Below are 18,813 nucleotides of genomic sequence, written 5' to 3' on the forward strand. Positions count from 1 at the left end.
TCAATCTGAAGTGCAAATGTTCAATATTATTGGTCTCAGGTCTCACATATAAACAAACCATTCACTGTACACCACATTACCTGTCAAAGAAAGATAACAGAATAAATTTTAAAACATATGATATCTGTTGCCCTATGTGTACCTTCATCACCTTTTTCATGGCCTCATATATCTGCTCTCTTTCTTGGGAATGTTACCATAAAGCCAGCTTCTCAGACTCTGTCATTTCAAGGCGTCTTACTTGCCTCCTGTCCACTTTTATACTATCCATTCTTGAAGGTGACTCTCAGCATGCCTTCTAAGCCTTTACTCCTCCTCACATATCTGGCATTCGCACTTCATCTTTCAATCATGTCACAAAAGCCAAACTGACCAATTACATCAAAGCCAAACTGACCAATCAGATGGCTCAGATGGGACACACACACAGCCCTTAGCATTTTATTATATAATACAAGATTGGATATACAATTCATTAATTGATGTAGGTGTCTGCTATGCTCACTGGCACACCAGCACCACGATGAAGCAAATATGGTGAACATTAATTCTTGCAATTAATTGATATCACTTTGCAGAAATTTGTTTTCACTTTGTTATTAAAGAGCCCTTTTCTGCTCAACAGTGTCATAACAGACATACTGTATTAAATCCACTGTGACTCAATGTTATATAATAATGTGAAAACATCTATGGGGTGTCTGTCATGGAAGTACAGGGTGGAGAAGCTTGAGGGGTGTTTTGGATCATGATGAGTTGATTGTAATTCAACTATTCAAAAAAAAATGTGCCATGTCTGCATGACCTCACCCAGAAAGATGGATCACCCCGTAGGTACAATGCTCCAGGGAAGAATCTGGAAAGAAGCCAAGCCTCAACGGCAAAGACAGAGAAAGTGTGCCATCACACCCAGCCAGTTGTACAAGTCGAATGAATAAGCTGAATCAGTTTGATATCTGAGGTAAAGCTTGAAAAGAATCCTTATTAACATAGAAAATAAATGTGCCTTATTGGCCATAGTCAGAAAGTAAAGTCAAGTTTGGAAAGATAGCTTAAACCACAGGCACGCAATTCAAATGCATCAAGGCAGTGACACACAAACTAAGGCTAACAGCTTTTGAGGCACAGTGCTCAAGTGAATCCTGACTGCTGCTCATCCTTTTCAAAGCTCACCCTTCACAACACATGACTGTCCAGACACACGCCTGGAAGTTCTGACTAACTAAAAGAGGGAGGAGCCACAAGAGTGGCCCAGGACAAAACGTTAAAACGGAGGAGAGGGCCTCCAAGGGTTTTAAGGACTCTACTAATACAAGTATAGTATATATGCTGTATATACTGTATGTATATATATATATATATATATATATATATATATATATATATATATATATATATATATATATATATACAGCAAAATACCACGCTTACGGCGAAGTACTGCATTAAAATTTTTATTAAGAAGAAAATTAAACCTTTTTAAACTGAAGGAAAATATGCCAAAAATTATTTGTTAAGGATCTCTTTGTGTGCCACGTTGTCAGTTCAGCCCTCCGGTTGTAACATGACCAAGCTGTGCGCTGAGCTTACTCTTGAGCATGCAACGTACAGTTGGCCATGTGAACAGTAATCTTGTCTCAAATCTCATAGCTTGGATTGCTGCTGTCATAATCGGTTTGAGTTTCATGGTTTGTTTCAATTACGACAGTATTTGCAGGATTTGTTGTGTTGAAGTGACATTCGGCATCTGTCAAGCGTTGTAAGCACACAACCAGTTTCATCGATAAAATCACATCCAGCTTTTGAGAGTTTAAACATTCATAAACATCAAAGTGTCCACTACTGAAATCGTCACCTGTGAATCTAAGATGTTTAAGAGGCATTGGCGGTTGTCGAAAGGTGTAAAATATTTGGCCATTTCGGTACACTTGAAAGCGACAACCGAACAATTCAGCGGCAGCCATCAACTCACATGCAGAACCATAGGTGAAGGGCTTAAGCATTTCACTCTTCTAGTGCTCCTGTGTAGTATAATTATCTCCTGTACTGTCATCAGTCCACACCTTGAACCTGTCCCAGTCATTCAATACATAAGACACAATGTTCCTCTGGATATCAAGAGTGAGCCTGATATGGGCGTGCAATATGTAACAAAGAGAATGGAAAAGGTAGATGGTATCTCCGGGCATGGAAACCACTCGGTAAGTGACAGTTCTTTGATCGATAGAATTTCTTGAAGATGGGCCCATAAGTAACAAAGACTGTTGAAAAGTTCAATACGGCGGCCGACAGTGGGATCATACCACCGAAATAAGTACGTACATCGGTTTCGGTTAGTGCAGGGAAGCCGCCTACCAAATTTCGAGAAGATGGGGCCATAAATAAGAAAGTTCAACATGGCGGACGTTGTTGACCGTTATCGACCGTTATGACCGTTACGTGTAGAATTTCCAAATGAAACCTGCTTAACTTTTGTAAGGAAGCTGTAAGGAATGAGCCTGCCAATTTCAGCCTTCTACCTACACGGGAAGTTGGAGAATTAGTGATGAGTCAGTGAGTCAGTCAGTCAGTCAGTGAGTCAGTGAGGGCTTTGCCTTTTATTGTATATATATATATATATATATATATATATATATATATATATATATATATATATATATATATATATATATATATATATATATATATATATATATATATATTTAACAACTGTATATTAGCTAATTGCTTTAAATATTTAATCAACAAAATTTTGATATTCTGTTATGGAAGAGGTAATAATAAACAAAAATGTAAAAATGCTTTGACTTCTAGAGCAGTTAAGGAAGGATCTGAATGCACCTCAATGTTACACACTGCATACATTTTCTTATTTTCTATATTATATATGTGTATATATTTTTAATTTTTGCACATATGTAGTAATTTGTACTTTGGTTTTAGTGTATTGAACTATAACTTTATATACTATACTGCTTCTGGAGCTAATGAATTTCAGTCTATAGATCAATAAAGTACTCTGTTTACTTATCTATTTAATATTGTGCCTTTAATATCTAGATTGAGTAGATATCTTCATGAATTAAGTTATTTTTATCTTCTGAATTCTTTCTTTTTTTAAATACCCACAGCATCTCATAAAAAATGAATTACACTTTACTCTGTGAAGGTTTAATTACCAGAGACACACCATTTGAAAACAGCACTGTTCAAACACAATAAATAATAAGTATGTTAGCTGACTGAAAAATTAAAGGAAAGTACATCAAAGAATGCTTTTGATACTGCTAGCAGGTTAGTACATTAAGGAACAAAAATAAAGTGGACAATCTTTTAAAAATAGCCTTTGAGACATATTTGTCATTAATGAGAATTACCAAGGGTTCAAAAAAATTCTGTTCTCCTCATTGGTGGACAAAGTTACAGTAGAGTGGATTTGGAAAGTTTTCAGACCCCTTCCCTTTCTGCACTCTTTATTGTGTTGTAGATTTTATTTTAAATTAATATATTTGCCATTTTGCCAGTCACTCTACACTCAATAACCCAAAATGACAAAGTGAAAACATGATTTCAGAAAGGTTTGTACATTTATTAAAAATTAAACACTGAAATCTCTCATTTATATAAGTATTTAGGCCCTTTGCTGTGGCACACCAAATTGTGATTGGGCGAGTCCTGTTACTTTATCTATTCTTGAGATGTGTCTAGAACTTGATTGGAGACCACCTCTGGCAAACTGAAATGACTGGAAGTCACTTCAAAAGGCCCCACCATTGACACCACACGTCGACATAAACCAAGCCATGATGTCCAAGGAACTCTTTAGACATCTGTGATAAAGTTATGATGAGGCATATATCAGGACAAGGAAATAAAGCCATTTCTAAAGCTTTCAGTGTTCCCAGGAGCACAGGGATCTCAGTAATTGTGAAACTGAAGAAATTTGAAACCACCAGGAATCTTTCTGGTGTTTGCCATCTAACCAAACTGAGTAAACAGACAAGAAAGGCCATGGTTAGGGAGTTGACCGATGACTCTATGGTCACTCTAATAGACCTTCAGAAGCCCTCTGCTGAGATAGCAGAACCTGTTGGAAGGTCGACCATCTCAACAGCACTTCATCACTCAAACGTGAATGGTAGACTAGTTAGACAGGAGTCATTCTTGAGTAAAAGGTCTATGACAATTTAAAGATCTTTGAGCTCGTGAGGAGAAAATTCTCTGATATGATTAGACAAAACATTAACTTTTTGGGCAGAACTATAAGTATTACATCTGCTGAAGGCCAGGAACTGCTCATCACCTACCTAATACCATCCCTTTGGTGAAAACTTACATGAATTTAAAGGTTTCAGTTTATGATTTTTTATATAATGTATTTGAAAACCTTTATGAAAATCTGATTTTACTTTGTAATTACAGGATATTGAGTGTAGATTGATGAGCAAAATGGGCACATTTATCCATTTAAAATGAAAACTACAATACAAGAAAGTGTGCCGAGAGTGAAAGGTATCAAATACTCTGAATCCTCTGCCTATAAGGACCCTTAATTAGTGCTCTTAAAGAATGGCTTGTGGCTAGTGTGGCTGATGCCACTACCTCTCTTTGGAGATTTGCCCAGGCACTCAAGTTCCTTGCCACATCCTTAAGACAATTAAGTTGACCACACACAGTCACCAGCATTTATGAAGAAAATAAACTTCTAGTGGATCCACGGTCCGTTACAGCAGACAGCATCCCAGTGCTAACGGCCTGGGCTGGGCCAACTGCATAACCACCCCATTCAGGGTATTCTACATTGTACATTAAGTATATGCTGTCATGTTTCAGTCAGGGTTCTCCCCATGCCTGGGGTTCAAAACTCTCATTTACTTTTGTTTGTTGATTATTTTATTTCTGAATGTCAAAATATGTTCTGTTATGTTCCTTGTGTTTTGAGGGTGGTACACCCCCACCCAACGTGGGCATCTTTGGAGATATTTTGGGACTTTATGTTTTGACGCTCTCTTGTTCACAACGCATGCCAGTCAGTGTAAAGTTAAGTTTAAACCCTTTTGTCTTTCTGGGTACATTCTGAAGCAATAGCTTGGCAATATAGTGGTTGCCCCAAGTGCCACAGCTGGATACCAAACAGAGAAGAATAGCGAAACAGAGGAAAATTAATGAAGGCCTCCAGTTTTGAAGAATACTTCACCCTCATCTTGAAGTTGTAAATATGATCAAGTCCAGGACAGCAGCAATGGAGACACACATTGGGGCAACAGTGAACCCACCAGCACCCTTTATAGAGTTGGCAGCCAGGTGAGGGGACGTATTACATCTTGTGGCCCATATATTAGAAATTATGCTGTGGAACTTTTGTATTTTTCCATGAAAGTTTTAAAGCTATATTTTCCTATAAGGAGCACAGTTGTGTCTTACTGTGGGGTAATATTTAATTAAAAATTTTATTAACTAAACACAATTTGATGCTTTAAATTAATTAACATTTTGGACAAAAGTCCTACATATGGTGAATTACCATAGACTAGGCACCTTGCAACTCCATCCATCCATCTATCCATTTATTTTCCAATTTTCCAACCCTGAGCAGTGTCATGGGATCCTACCCTAGCAAGCGCAGAAGGCAAGGCAGGGATAATCCCTGGATGGGGCGCCAGTCACCTAGAAGCTTGAAAGGATTAAACAGGCAAGGTAAAGTAGGCATTTGGCGACTTGCTTACTTGGCACAATTTAAGTTTTAGCAGACTCAAAACAGGCTTCTTTATCTATGATTTTGTCATTTTGTTATGAGTACAAGCACAGACGTATGGACAGAAACCTACATAAGAATCTGACTAAATAAAAATGTTAACATGTATGAGATTTTGTCAAAGAACTAGCTCTTGACTAACTGTCTTACCTGCAAGTTTAAGCCAATATGACTTAGAAATGACAATGGTGCAGCAAGATCTATGTTTCTGGTAGTAGGTTTAGTGATTTGGTAAGTGGAGGAGCTCGCCCCACTCAACTGTGTTTCACTATACTGCCTCTGACACTAGGCCAGGCTGCCAGTAGCTACCATGTCGTACCATGGCTTAACACAAAAGTATCAAATTTAAATTAAATATACCTTTCAGTCTCTCTTGATTTTATAGCCATTTTCTGAGTTCACCTATGTTGCCCAACTGCCCCCTCAAAGGAGGGTATTGAAGAAGAAGCTTTTCTATCCAGATACCCCACTTGACAACAGACTCCTTAAGTTGCCTTTCATGAGACACAAGAGAAAAAGTAACATTATTCTAACCATGGGCAACATGGGTAAAGCTAAATATGAATAGGCTAATGAAGTGACAGCAGACAACAAATACCACCTTCACATTACGTGAAATGTTATGGCACCCATCCATCCATTTTTCAGGATATTAGTACTATTATTTCTGGGTAGTGAGGCTATGGCCGTGGTAACAGATGTGAGTCATGAACCAATTCTGAATGGGATGTCAGCAAACACAGCTCATTCTGTCTTGCCAAAAATAAAAAACTGACTAACTAACATCTCTGGAATGTGGAAGTAAACAGGAGAAGCAGGAGAAAACTCACATGAAGGTAGAAAAAAATGGGCAAACTCCACCAAAACTTATCAACCTGAGGCAGCAGTGCTAAGAAATATGTTGATATCCCAAGTGACTTGTATAAAATGTTAACAATATATTTAAATTCCAAGTCATGTTACCTTAGGGTGGCACGGTGGCGCAGTGATAGTACTGCTGCCTTGCAGTTAGGAGACCCGGGTTCACTTCCCAGGTCCTCCCTGCCTGGAGTTTGCATGTTCTCCCCGTGTCTGCATGGGTTTCCTCCCACAGTCCAAAGACATGGTGGATTGGTGATTCTAAATTGGCCCTAGTGTGTGTTTGTGTGTGTCCTGCGGTGGGTTGGCACCCTCCCTAGGACTGGTTCCTGCCTTGTGCCCTGTGTTGGCTGGGATTGGCTCCAGCAGACCCCCGTGACCCAGTGTTTGGATTCAGCGGGTTGGAAAATGGATGGATGGGTGGATGTTACCTTACACACATCATATTAATGGGGGTAAATTGTAAAGCAATCAATTATATTATGTTTTTTATTAATTATTCATTTAGATGACTCTGTGGAGATCCATCTTCACGTTAGCATTAAAAAGTCTTTTTTTGTTGATTGGTGTCCAAAAAGCCCAGTGAAATCCACTGTGATTCAAATTTGTATAACAATAAAATGAGACAACATCCTAGGAGATTAATACTTTTTTAGGCTCTGTATATATTTACACACTTTATGTAAAAAAATATACTTTTTCATAAAAGTTTATCCTATTTAATAACGACAGTAATAGAGAGCCAATTATGCTACTATTGCCTAACATCCTGAAAATATTGGGCTATGTTTACCAGAATGCTACAGTAATGTTATGAACAGTTTGTTATCATATTATGTGGTAAAAAAGCATGCTTTTTGGTGTGTGCATATTTTATTACCAAGAATTGTTTTTTTTATTTCTTTTAAGTATTTTAGGGTATCCTGTCATATTCCTCAGAACAACAGTTACCTTAAAATGTGACCTCCTTCAGCCTGTCATGACTGAAAAGACTGGCTGCTACCAGTCTGGGTCTTGTCGCCTCCTTTGCTGTCAAAGGGGGTGTGGCACTTTGTGGGCGTGGCCCTTTGTGGTTGGCTGTGGCTGCACAAAGGATCCCAATAACAACGAAGTGTTCCCTTTTGGAGCAGGCAGTCTGCACAATCATTAAATGTTCATTACTGCTTACCCTCAATTATTCATGTTCCAACTTGCTTTTTAAATCAATGCGGAAACAACCAATTTTTAAAAGTATTTGCATAATCGTATAGGCCTACAGCATGTTTTCAGTTCAACTCCTGTATTATATTATCCTGTACTTGTCACCATGAAATTGTTCTGGAATGTAGTGAGGGTATCAATACTCGGATCACAATTGCACATCATACATTTTTAAAATGTCCCTTTCATTGTGCGCTTTTAGTGGAAGCTTCTGGCACCAGGACTAGTGAATGATGGATGACCTCATTCAGGACAGATTTGTTGAATTGTGCTTCATGCTCTCGGGCTGGAACAAAGCGACCTAGTGGAATTTGATGTTCTTGAAATGGATAGCTAAATCTCTGCTTTAAATTTTTCATTTCACTGATTTACATTTGCCTCAGTTCTAAAATGAAATCATCCGATGAGCAGACTATCACTCTGCACAGATTTGTCTGTGGTCGTCTACATAGAAGAGGTTTTTTTTTAAAGTGATAGCCTTGCTGTCAAACAATAAAGTCAAACTGTATCAGCCCTCTGTTGGACTTGCACCTATGACTTTGTACTGATCTGCCCAGTTTCAGGGTAAAAAAAAAAGTGACTTGGCAAAAAATCTGTAGGCACCTTATTTGGGTTACATTCAGGGTGTAATCCAAAAAGAGAACCATCATTGACAATCTGAAGTGAAAATGGGCATATGGCTTGAATTAAAGTGGGGTAACGTAATTTTCAGAAATTCAGCCTTATAGTATTACTGGGTCTCTAAAACAAACTAAACAGATTAAGCTAATGCTGTTATTACTGCATTAGTATTTTATGAGTGTGTACTGCCTCACTCCTATGGAGTTCTGGGTCCAGTACCAGCAGCATTTTGGGCAGAGTTTATGGATGTTCATTGTGTGTGCAATGGTTTTCCTTCAAGATCCCAAAGATGTGCAAATTATGTTCATTTGTGATTCTATTTGTGCCCAGTTGGGGATGTTCAAGTGTGTCTCCTATGCTGTGTTCCATCTGAAGTGGGAAGTCGGAATTTCCGAGTTCCTAGTTAGAATTTTCAACTGGATTGCCCCCTACATGTTGTTATTCAATATACCGCGTAATGCATTGCTATAAACCGGCATGTATTCCAATGGAGAAAGCACAACAAAGGTTTTCCTGGATCCATCCGTCCATATTGGCTTTATTAGAACGCTGTCAATTCTGTCTTCCCAGCTCTGACATCTGACTTGGAGCACAGCACAGCACAGAAACAAGTTGAACAGTACTGTGTGTTGACTGATTTAATGAGGCACAAATAGACAGAAGTGCTAATAAACAGTACAATATGACAACTCTCACTAAAGTTTGGGGAGTTATGTTGCCGTTTTGGATTGATGTCATGATCTGAAGTCCGACTTAAGGGGGCATTCCAGTTGAAAATTCTATCCAGGAACTTGGAAATTCCGATTTTCCACTTAAAACATAACGCAGCATAATTCCCACCTTGTGATACCCAGACAGGCACTAACTCTTTGTTGTATGCAAAGGAGACCAGGGTTATAAAACGGTAAAAATGATAATATTTTTACTTGTGTGAGAGATTGCAAAGCAACAACATGAATGATACTTCCTTGATATCATTGCTGCCTTTTGTGTTCCGCATTGTCAAAGATAACAAAACATGACCATCATCCAACACAGAAACGATCGCCATGATTGCTTGATTTTTATGACAGGAATTTGCTTTGGTGGCAGTAAGCTGTATAAGCAAATGTCGCGCGTTTGGCAAGTCCTTGAGTAGGAGGTGATGAGGAGGGAGGGTCGCAGCCGCACAGCTGGAGACCGCTGTAGTGAGGCGGCACATCGCGCCGGGGCGCCGGCTTGTTTACACTAATAATTATTGACTCGATAATTGCCCTCCAAGCGAGGAGGGTCGGCGGCAGGCGCACATCCATAGCATTCATTAAAGCACATCGAGACACCTCGAGAAGACGCGTTTTTTTGTTATTAACATACGCCCTGAAAAGATAACCGCAAGCCAGTGTTTGTCACAGAGAGCAAGCGAAGAGCGCATGCGGCACTCACCTGCACAACTGACGCAAACGCTTTGTTATCCATCGGGTGAGGAGACCTTATCAGAGTTTATCGGTGCCGTGACAGTCCACCTGGAGGGTGTATTTGTGACGATCTAAGGACTCAAAACAGTGCCTTCATGTCTGGACTCACACCGAGGGGAATGCCGGGAATTCATTAATGAAAACTGGCTCATTTAATTCAATGCCTGGATTTTTATCGACTTGTACATACATCGAATTTTAAAATTTAATTATGGAAATACTTACAGTACCGTGTTAGCCTTTATGGATGAAATGAGAACTCAAGCAAAATTACACCTTTTATTGTATAACTAAAAAGATTACAATATGCAAGCTTTCGCTCTCTCTCTGTCTTTCTCAGTATAGGGCTGCTTTCTGCAGTGCGGATATTTCGTTCTGTCATCATAACTACAGCATAGGAACAGGAATTCATACAATATTAAAAATATATTTATGAAATCTAATGATCATTTTAAACTATTTGTGCAGGGGGAAGTCAGAATTGAAAGAGAATAAATCAGGATAGATAGAGACGGTTCTGATTCCCTAAGGGGATGTCGGTAATGTAATTAGTTTAAATTATAGCATACAGAAGACAGCAATCTAGAATGAAACGATGTTTCGCTTTCAGATAATAAAATATTATAAAATACTTTACATGCACATCTTAAAACATAAGAAGCAGATTATTCTGGGCATTGTATATACTGTTAAGTTTCAATATTTTAGGATTTTTGTAGAAATACTGTAGTGGTTAAGACTAACCATCAAGCTCTGAGGTTGTGGATTCCAATCCAGCTCCTGACACTGTGTGACCCTGAGTGTGTCACTTCACCTGCCTGCACGACAACTGGAAAAACAAACAAAACGTAACCAATTACATCTTACATGTTGCATGTAGCCTTGGATAAAGGGGTCCAACAAATAAGGGACAATAATAAAAAATAACTTTTTTTAAAACTATTTTTCAAATTCGAATACTGTATAATCGAAAATTCAAAGGATTTTTTATCAAGGAACAGATTAGTAAGGAAGTTTTATTTAATACATACTGTACCTTTAATTTCATATTGTCAGAGATGTGTAATTCTGAAAACATACTTTAATTCTTTGAATACAATATTAACTGCATGGGGTGGAGGAACCACCAATTCTGTTTTAATATTTTTGTTTACAAAAAATAAACAAGGTCAATGCAAGAAAAGAGGAATACTGGTGGGACTTGAACCACAATACTACACTCTTAAAAATAAAGCTGCCAGAGTGGATATTCAGAGCAATGTCAGAGGGGAACCATTTTTGGTTCCCAAAAAACCCATCTACATGAAGGTTCCAGAATGAACGTTTATTAATTTAGATCAGTAGCAGTCTACATACATTAAACAACCGTGCATAGATGGTAACAGATTTGTGAAATACCAATAAAATCGTAATTTGAAAAGGACTCTTGTCTACAGTAACACAGGCTAGCTAAGTCTAGGATTTCTGTTTTTATTAGTGTCCTGCTAGGTAGCCTACTATACACTAAAAATTTCAGTTTTTTTTTTTTACTTTTTCTAGTATCCTTGGCCTGGAGAGGAAGCCCAGATCAACACAGAACACACTCTCATACACACTCATCCATATTGGGTTAATTCAGAGTTGTTAATGAGCCTCAACAAAAACATCTTCGGATTCTGGGGAGAATTCTAAACATACATTGTTAGAACATGCAAACTCCACACAGACATTAAATGTACACAGCTTTAAATCTAGGTCCCAAGAGCTTTCAAGTGGCAAAACTAACCATTGTGCATCCATGTCACATTTTTCTTCATAAACACGTTCTTCTTACATATGCTGCATTTTCAAACGTGGTCAATGCCCTTAAAGTTATAATGTTCTTATCTCATTGTAAGCATAAACCTACTCAATCTCCTCCCTACCTCACTGATCTCCTCCAGACTGACGCTCCTCTCGCTCACTCAGATCCTCATCTGCAGCTCTACTTTCTGTACCAAACATCAAACTCTGTTCTATGGGAGCTCGAGCGTCCTCTCATAGTGCTCCTCAACTCTGGAATTCACTTCCCTCTCATATACATCAGCTCGATTCAATAACACATTTTTAAACTGACCTCAAAACTTATCTTTTCAAACTGGCATACCAATTGTGAATTTTGCACTGTTACTGCCAGTTATCTTTGTTTATTTGCTAATTATTGCCTTTTGATTTATCATTCTCTTATTTTTATTTAACTAATGTTGTTTAATTTTATTGTAAGGTGACCTTGAGTGCTAAGAAAGGCTCCTATTTAATAAAATGTACTATTATTATTATTATTATTAATTCAATCGAGGGCCAAAGAGATGTTGGAGCTTATCTCCTGAACATGGTACAGAGCAGGAACCAGCCCTGGACAGTCCGCTTTGGGGCCTACTCGTTCACATACTGACACTTACAAAGGGAAGGGGCAGTTTGGAATTACAAAGAGATATAGAAAAGCAGAGCAACCACAAGTAAATTCGCAAACACATTAGGAGAGCATGCAAACTCCATACAGAGATTTACGAGGACTACACACTGGACCACTATGCCACTATGTGGAATGTTTCATTAAGTCTTTAAATCACTACTAATAATCCTCTTAACCAAATTACTGTAGCAGTCTCAGTTAGGACCTATTGTTCCTTTTATTTTCTTTGATTACATCTTGCCTGAAGAAGGGGCCTGAACTGCCTTGAAAGCTTGCATATTGTAATCTGGTCAGTTAGCCAATAAAAGGTGTCATTTTGCTTGACTTCTCATTGCATCCATAATGGGTAACATGGTACAACACCCTAATACTAATGGTGAGGCTGATAACACTCTTTCTGTCATTTGTAACAAATAGATGACTTGCTATAAAAGGCTGAGCTCACATCCATGCTGTAAGGCAACATCACTAACAACTCAACTTACGGTAGGTGTTGAGCATTCACAAAAAGCAATAAATGCCCACAAAGAGTTCAAGAGCTCTCTGCCACTTCTGTCTCATATTTAGTGTCAACACTAGACTCTGTAAATGAAGACATCTTTTGAGCAAATGATTGGTCCTGAACAAACAATCTTTTTGGAAAGCTCTCAAAGCTGAGTCTCCTACATGACACTATAATTACATTGTTTTTGCAGGTCACAGTTATATCAATAGCAAGATAATACTGACAGCTCTCAATTCAAGACAATTATATTTCAGTATGACAATTTAACAAGAATATAACATTTAGTCATGGAATTTTGACACTATTTAAAACAGTGTTCACATAAGGTTGATCGGATAGAGAGGACACCCAAACTACGCTCATCACTCTGAGGTTATTAGATTAGAGGGTTTGATCATTGGACGCCCTGAACACAGTTATTCTTTTCTCACAACCTTTTCATGTGGTTTGATTGACCTGATAGCAAGTGAATTTACACTTTTTTTTAAATAGTCAACCACTTCCCAATCGTGAAAGAGCTAGAGAGGCTCTTAGCCTGATTCAAGGGTGCAAGGGTTGTTCTGATTAACTGGTACTTGTGCAAACTGTTTTAGGTGTTTTGTGTTGCATTTGTGTATTTAACTTTATACTGAGATTATTTTATTACCGGCAGCAATGGTGTGGTGTGACTTTCATAGCATGCACAGATATTGCCCATAATTTACAGTATTTCCTGTAGTGAGACTGGTGTCATGGTGGATTATATTCATGCCTCATGCGAACCACTCAATGGTGTGCTTGATACAGAATCGACACCACCATTTATAATCACACATGTAAAGTATTAAATGTTGGAAGTAAATAGGTTTGAATACACAATGGGATGTCTGAAAATCGAGAGTACACCTTATGAGAAGAATTTAGGAGTTATAGTGGACTCCATGCTATCAACTGCAGACATTGTTCAGAAGCCATTAAGAAGATTAACAGAATGTTAGGTTATATAGCACCCTGATATGTGCAGAGTACATGTCCAAGGAGGTTCTGCTCAAGCTTTATAACACACTGGTGAGACCTCATCTGGAGTACTGTGTGCAGGTTTGGTCTACATGCCACAAAAAGGACATAGCAGCACTAGAAAAAGTCCAACTAGGCTCATTCCAGGGCTACAGTGGATGAATTATGAGGAAAGGTTACAAAAGCTGAGCCTTTTCAGTTTAAGCAAAAGGAGGAAACATGATTTAAGTGTTTTAAATAATGAAAGGAATTAACACAGTGGATCAAGACTGTTACTTTAAAATGTGTTCATCAAGAAGATGGGGACACAGTTGGGAGCTGGTTAAGGGTAAAGTTCGCACAAATATTAGGAAGTTTTTCTTCACGCAAAGAACCAGAGATACATGGAATAAGCTACCAAGTAGTGTGGTAGACAGTAGGACTTTAGGGTTTCCAAGACTCAACTTAATGTTATTTTGTAAGAATTAAATGGATAGGACAGGTGAGTTTTGTCAGACTTAATGGCATGTTTTCATCTAGATTTGTCAAATTTTCTTGGTCTCAGGTCTCGGGTCTCGGTCAGGTTGTTATGATCTGCACCAGACTTGAACTGGAATGTTTGATATTTAAAGCAGCTGCCATTAGAAACTAAGTGTTAAAAAAACTTAAAATTGTTGTAGAATGTAGAGCCTTTAACTAAATCTCCTCTAAACTCAAGAATGATCTACTAAATCTGATCAAGAAGTCCAATTAAGTGAAATACTTGTAAAATCAAATAGGTTTTATTTTTTCAACATAACCTCTATTAACACTAATACACCTATTATAATGAAGCTTTTTAATGCCAATCAGATACAATGTTTTGTATTGCTTGAACAACACCTTTAATGTATCTGACTTGATGTTTTCATTATCGTCCAATAGTGCCTCTTAGTGAAGTATCCCTTCAGATTCACATGGTTTCTTATAGAAGCCTTTGCAACCCGTGTTGAGTAAGGTTTGGGTATTGTCATGAAACAGAATATAGATTTCTATTAACAGACCTCTAAAAACTCCAAAGCAAACCATTACAGTATTGACTGGTTATGAAAGCTTCTGGAGACATTTAATCAATATGGACTGCACTTCAGTCACATAGAATTATGCCCTTGATCTTGGCAGCACTGACTTGGTCCTTTTTTTGGTGTTGTAGAATCTGCATTGATCTATTCTTGTTTAGATCCTACGTCAAATGATATACAGTATTAGATTTTCATCTCCAGGCTTGAAACACTTTTTAAAAATTTCACCAGTCCAAATTAATCAGTTTAAGATTCTCATTGAAACATTGGAAGCAGTGATACTTCATTTCAGGAGTCAGTATTCAACAGGTTTGATTGTTCTTGACCCACAACTCACCCCAACAGTTTTTGCTGTTTCATGCACCATTACTTTTGATTCTGTTTTATAATTTACAACACTTTGGCATTTTTTTAAGGCCATGGGGTAATCTTTCAGAGAAATTGTTCCACAGCAAAAATTCTCCAGTCCACCTCTTGACTATGGCATGTGAAGGTGGCTGGTCCTGGTATGTATTGTCTAGGCAAGGGTGATTCTTAAAGGTGTATTGCTCTCTAACGTTAAAAATACAAAAATGATACTTGATTTTGTGGTTTTGACCATCCACTGATTTGACACCCCAATATCATAAAAAAAGCATCTCTGACTTAAGGAACTGCTCAATTTACTCAAATTAAACTCAAACAAAACTAAATCTTGTTAATTGCCCTCACATCAACGGCTCGTATGGTATTGAAATTTTATTATATTATTGATGGTGTGATTGTTAATCCTTCACAAATACTAATCGTGGTGTATTATTTGACTCATTCCTTAGTTGTCACATAAGCTCACTTACTAATACAGCATTTTTTCATCTCAGCTTTCACAAAAGTTAAAACTGAAAGTTACCATACTTGTTTTTTTCCATTTTGAACATATCTATTAGTATATGAAGATTCGAAAATGATAGCTGGCACTCATTTAAGCTATCATTTTTAAAAATGCTAGTGAATGTTGATGAAGATGAAAAAAAAATTAAGTTTTTGAAAAACCATTAACAAAGGTTTCCATTTGTGCCATGTCTATTAGGCATAACTGCGACACAAGTCATTAACTAGACAATTCGGTAGGAGTCTTGTCCTACTGTTATGGTACATGGGACCATCAATTCATAACACTCAGAAAGGACCTCTAAAGAGGCTCTCCAATTAGGTGATGGTATTTTTTGAAGACGTTTTGCTCCTTCCCCAATATGGACCATGATATACTTCCTCTAGAACAGGGGTCTCCAACTCCAGTCCTGGAGTTCTAATGTGGCTACATGTTTTCATTCTAACTCTTTTCTTAAGTAGTGATGTGAAACAAGAAATGCACATTTTAAACCAAAATTCTAGAAACATGTAATTAACATAATTGAATTACCAGGAGCTAATCTTTCGACACTCACAAAATCAGCATCTTAAAAGACCACATTCAAGTTCATGTTTAAAATGTTTTCATCGACTCTTGTCACTACCTATCTTATAACAGTGCTGTAAGTCTCTGCTAATGAGTTATACCAGGACATACGTTATCTATCTATCTATCTATCTATCTATCTATCTATCTATCTATCTATCTATCTATCTATCTATCTATCTATCTATCTATCTATCATATAGTGCCTTTCATTATCTATCTATCATTCTATCTTGCACATATCTATCTATCTATCTATCTATCTATCTATCTATCTATCTATCTATCTATCTATCTATCTATCTATCTATCATTTCTGTTTTTGTCCTGTTATCACTATCCTAGGAGACTTTAATGTACACAAGGACATTAACACTTTTGTTAAACTGTTTCTGTCTGTTCTTGAAAGCTTTAACTAAACCCAGAATGTTAATTTTCACACTCATATTCATGGTCACACAAAACTCTTGATTTGCTCCTCTGATCTTCATAATATTATTGTTTCTGGTTCTTTAATTGGTATGTCTGATCACAAACTGAATGTTATCTTTATTTTCCCTTTTCTGAACCTGATATTGTGGTGGGCTGGCACCCTACCCGGGGTTTGTTTCCTGCCTTGCACCCTGTGTTGGCTGGGATTGGCTCCAGCAGACCCTATGACCCTGTAGTTAGGATATGGCAGGTTGACTAATGGATGGATGGATGAACCTGATATGAAAACTATTATATTGTTCTGTAATGCTGTCATTTGAACTTTTCTATTTTTGACAGTCTTATCAGGCCACATCTGTCTTGGACATGTTTAAGCCTTATGGCCCTGATGACGTGGTTTTTCATTTTAACTGTGTTATTTCAAACACACTCAACAGTTATGTCAGGTCCAGCTCATCCATGATTTTCCTACAAGTTTAGGATGATGAAAACAAAGGAAAAACAATTGGAAGAGGACTGTCCTTGCTGTCCACTCTGTAGGAAACACTAAGTGTATTCTCAAATATGGAGAAGCTCTAAATTATTCCTATTCTTCTTACTATTCATCCACTATAAATGAGTGTAGACACGGTTACCAGCCATGAGATTTTTTAGAGCATTAAATAAACTTATAGCCCACCACTCCAACTGTTTCCACCTCTGTGGAACAATGTCAGTTTTTCTACACATCTCTAAGGGTGAAACCAGTAAAATCTGCTATCAGGTCTCTCCAGATACTTCCTCTCTTCTCTCCATGAAGTCCTACCAAAAGCTATTGAGCATTTCTTATGTAGCTTCTCCCCAATTATTATTTCTCTCTTTTTTCCTCATGACTTCATTCTGACCCCACCTTCTTCCTTAAAAGCTGTATATAAGTCATCTCTAGCTTTACTTCCTATCTGATGTATGTATCTTTAACCTCTGTCTCTGTTCTACATGTTCCTAAAACTGTTTCAGTTACTTGATTCATTCATTTTGATAACTGCACCACTGTTTTCAGCTTTCTCTTCCTAGAAAAGGAATGGGAGAGGGTGGTTGCCAGAACTTAACATTTCTGATCTGGTTTTCTCACTCTGCACAGTGCTGAGAGTGCTGCCCTAAAGTTGTTAAGGATTTCCTTCTGTCTGCTGAAGATGGTACCCTCAACATTCTCCTTCTCTTTGACCTGAGTGGTACTTCTGATACTGTGAATCATTCTGTATTTCTTTATCGTCTCTCCTTGACATGCACAGCTCTTTTCTGGTGTTAACATCATACCTCATTTATAAAGCACAAATGCTCATCCATCACTTTTACTCAAGGGATCGGTTCTTGCCCCCTTTCTTAATACATGTAACCTTTTTGGCTAGATCATCTGCCACCATGGTCTGTTATTTCCCTGACATGCTGCTACGCTGTGCGGATTTATCTTAGTGCTACGTTTACCACTGATTTGACACCCCAATATCATAAAAAAAGCATCTCTGACTTAAGGAACTGCTCAATTTACTCAAATTAAACTAAATCTTGTTAATTGCCCTCACATCAACGGCTCGTATGGTATTGAAATTTTATTATATTATTGATGGTGTGATTGTTAATCCTTCACAAATACTAATCGTGGTGTATTATTTGACTCATTCCTTAGTTGTCACATAAGCTCACTTACTAATACAGCATTTTTTCATCTCAGCTTTCACAAAAGTTAAAACTGAAAGTTACCATACTTGTTTTTTTCCATTTTGAACATATCTATTAGTATATGAAGATTTGAAAATGATAGCTGGCACTCATTTAAGCTATCATTTTTAAAAATGCTAGTGAATGTTGATGAAGATGAAAAAAAAATTACGTTTTTGAAAAACCATTAACAAAAGTTTCCATTTGTGCCATGTCTATTAGGCGTAACTGCGACACAAGTCATTAACTAGACAATTTGGTAGGAGTCTTGTCCTACTGTTATGATACATGGGACCATCAATTCATAACACTCAGAAAGGTGATGGTATTTTTTAAAGACTTTTTGCTCCTTTCCCAATATGGACCATGATATACTTCCTGT

The 18,813-nt window shown here is 37.6% G+C and overlaps 1 protein-coding gene across 1 annotated transcript in view; it reads right to left on the reverse strand.

Annotated features, from left to right (window-relative positions):
- grhl3 (grainyhead-like transcription factor 3) overlaps positions 1-9,960 on the reverse strand; it is a 100,064-nt gene extending 90,104 nt beyond the window's left edge. Inside the window, exon 1 of the mRNA XM_039739953.1 lies at positions 9,857-9,960. The gene's annotated coding sequence lies outside the window, so the exon portion shown is untranslated. The remainder of the gene's footprint in view (positions 1-9,856) is intronic.
- Positions 9,961-18,813: the final 8,853 nt, after the last annotated feature.

The sequence above is a fragment of the Polypterus senegalus genome, chromosome 17, assembly GCF_016835505.1.
Source record: "Polypterus senegalus isolate Bchr_013 chromosome 17, ASM1683550v1, whole genome shotgun sequence".
Classification (NCBI taxonomy): domain Eukaryota; kingdom Metazoa; phylum Chordata; class Cladistia; order Polypteriformes; family Polypteridae; genus Polypterus; species Polypterus senegalus.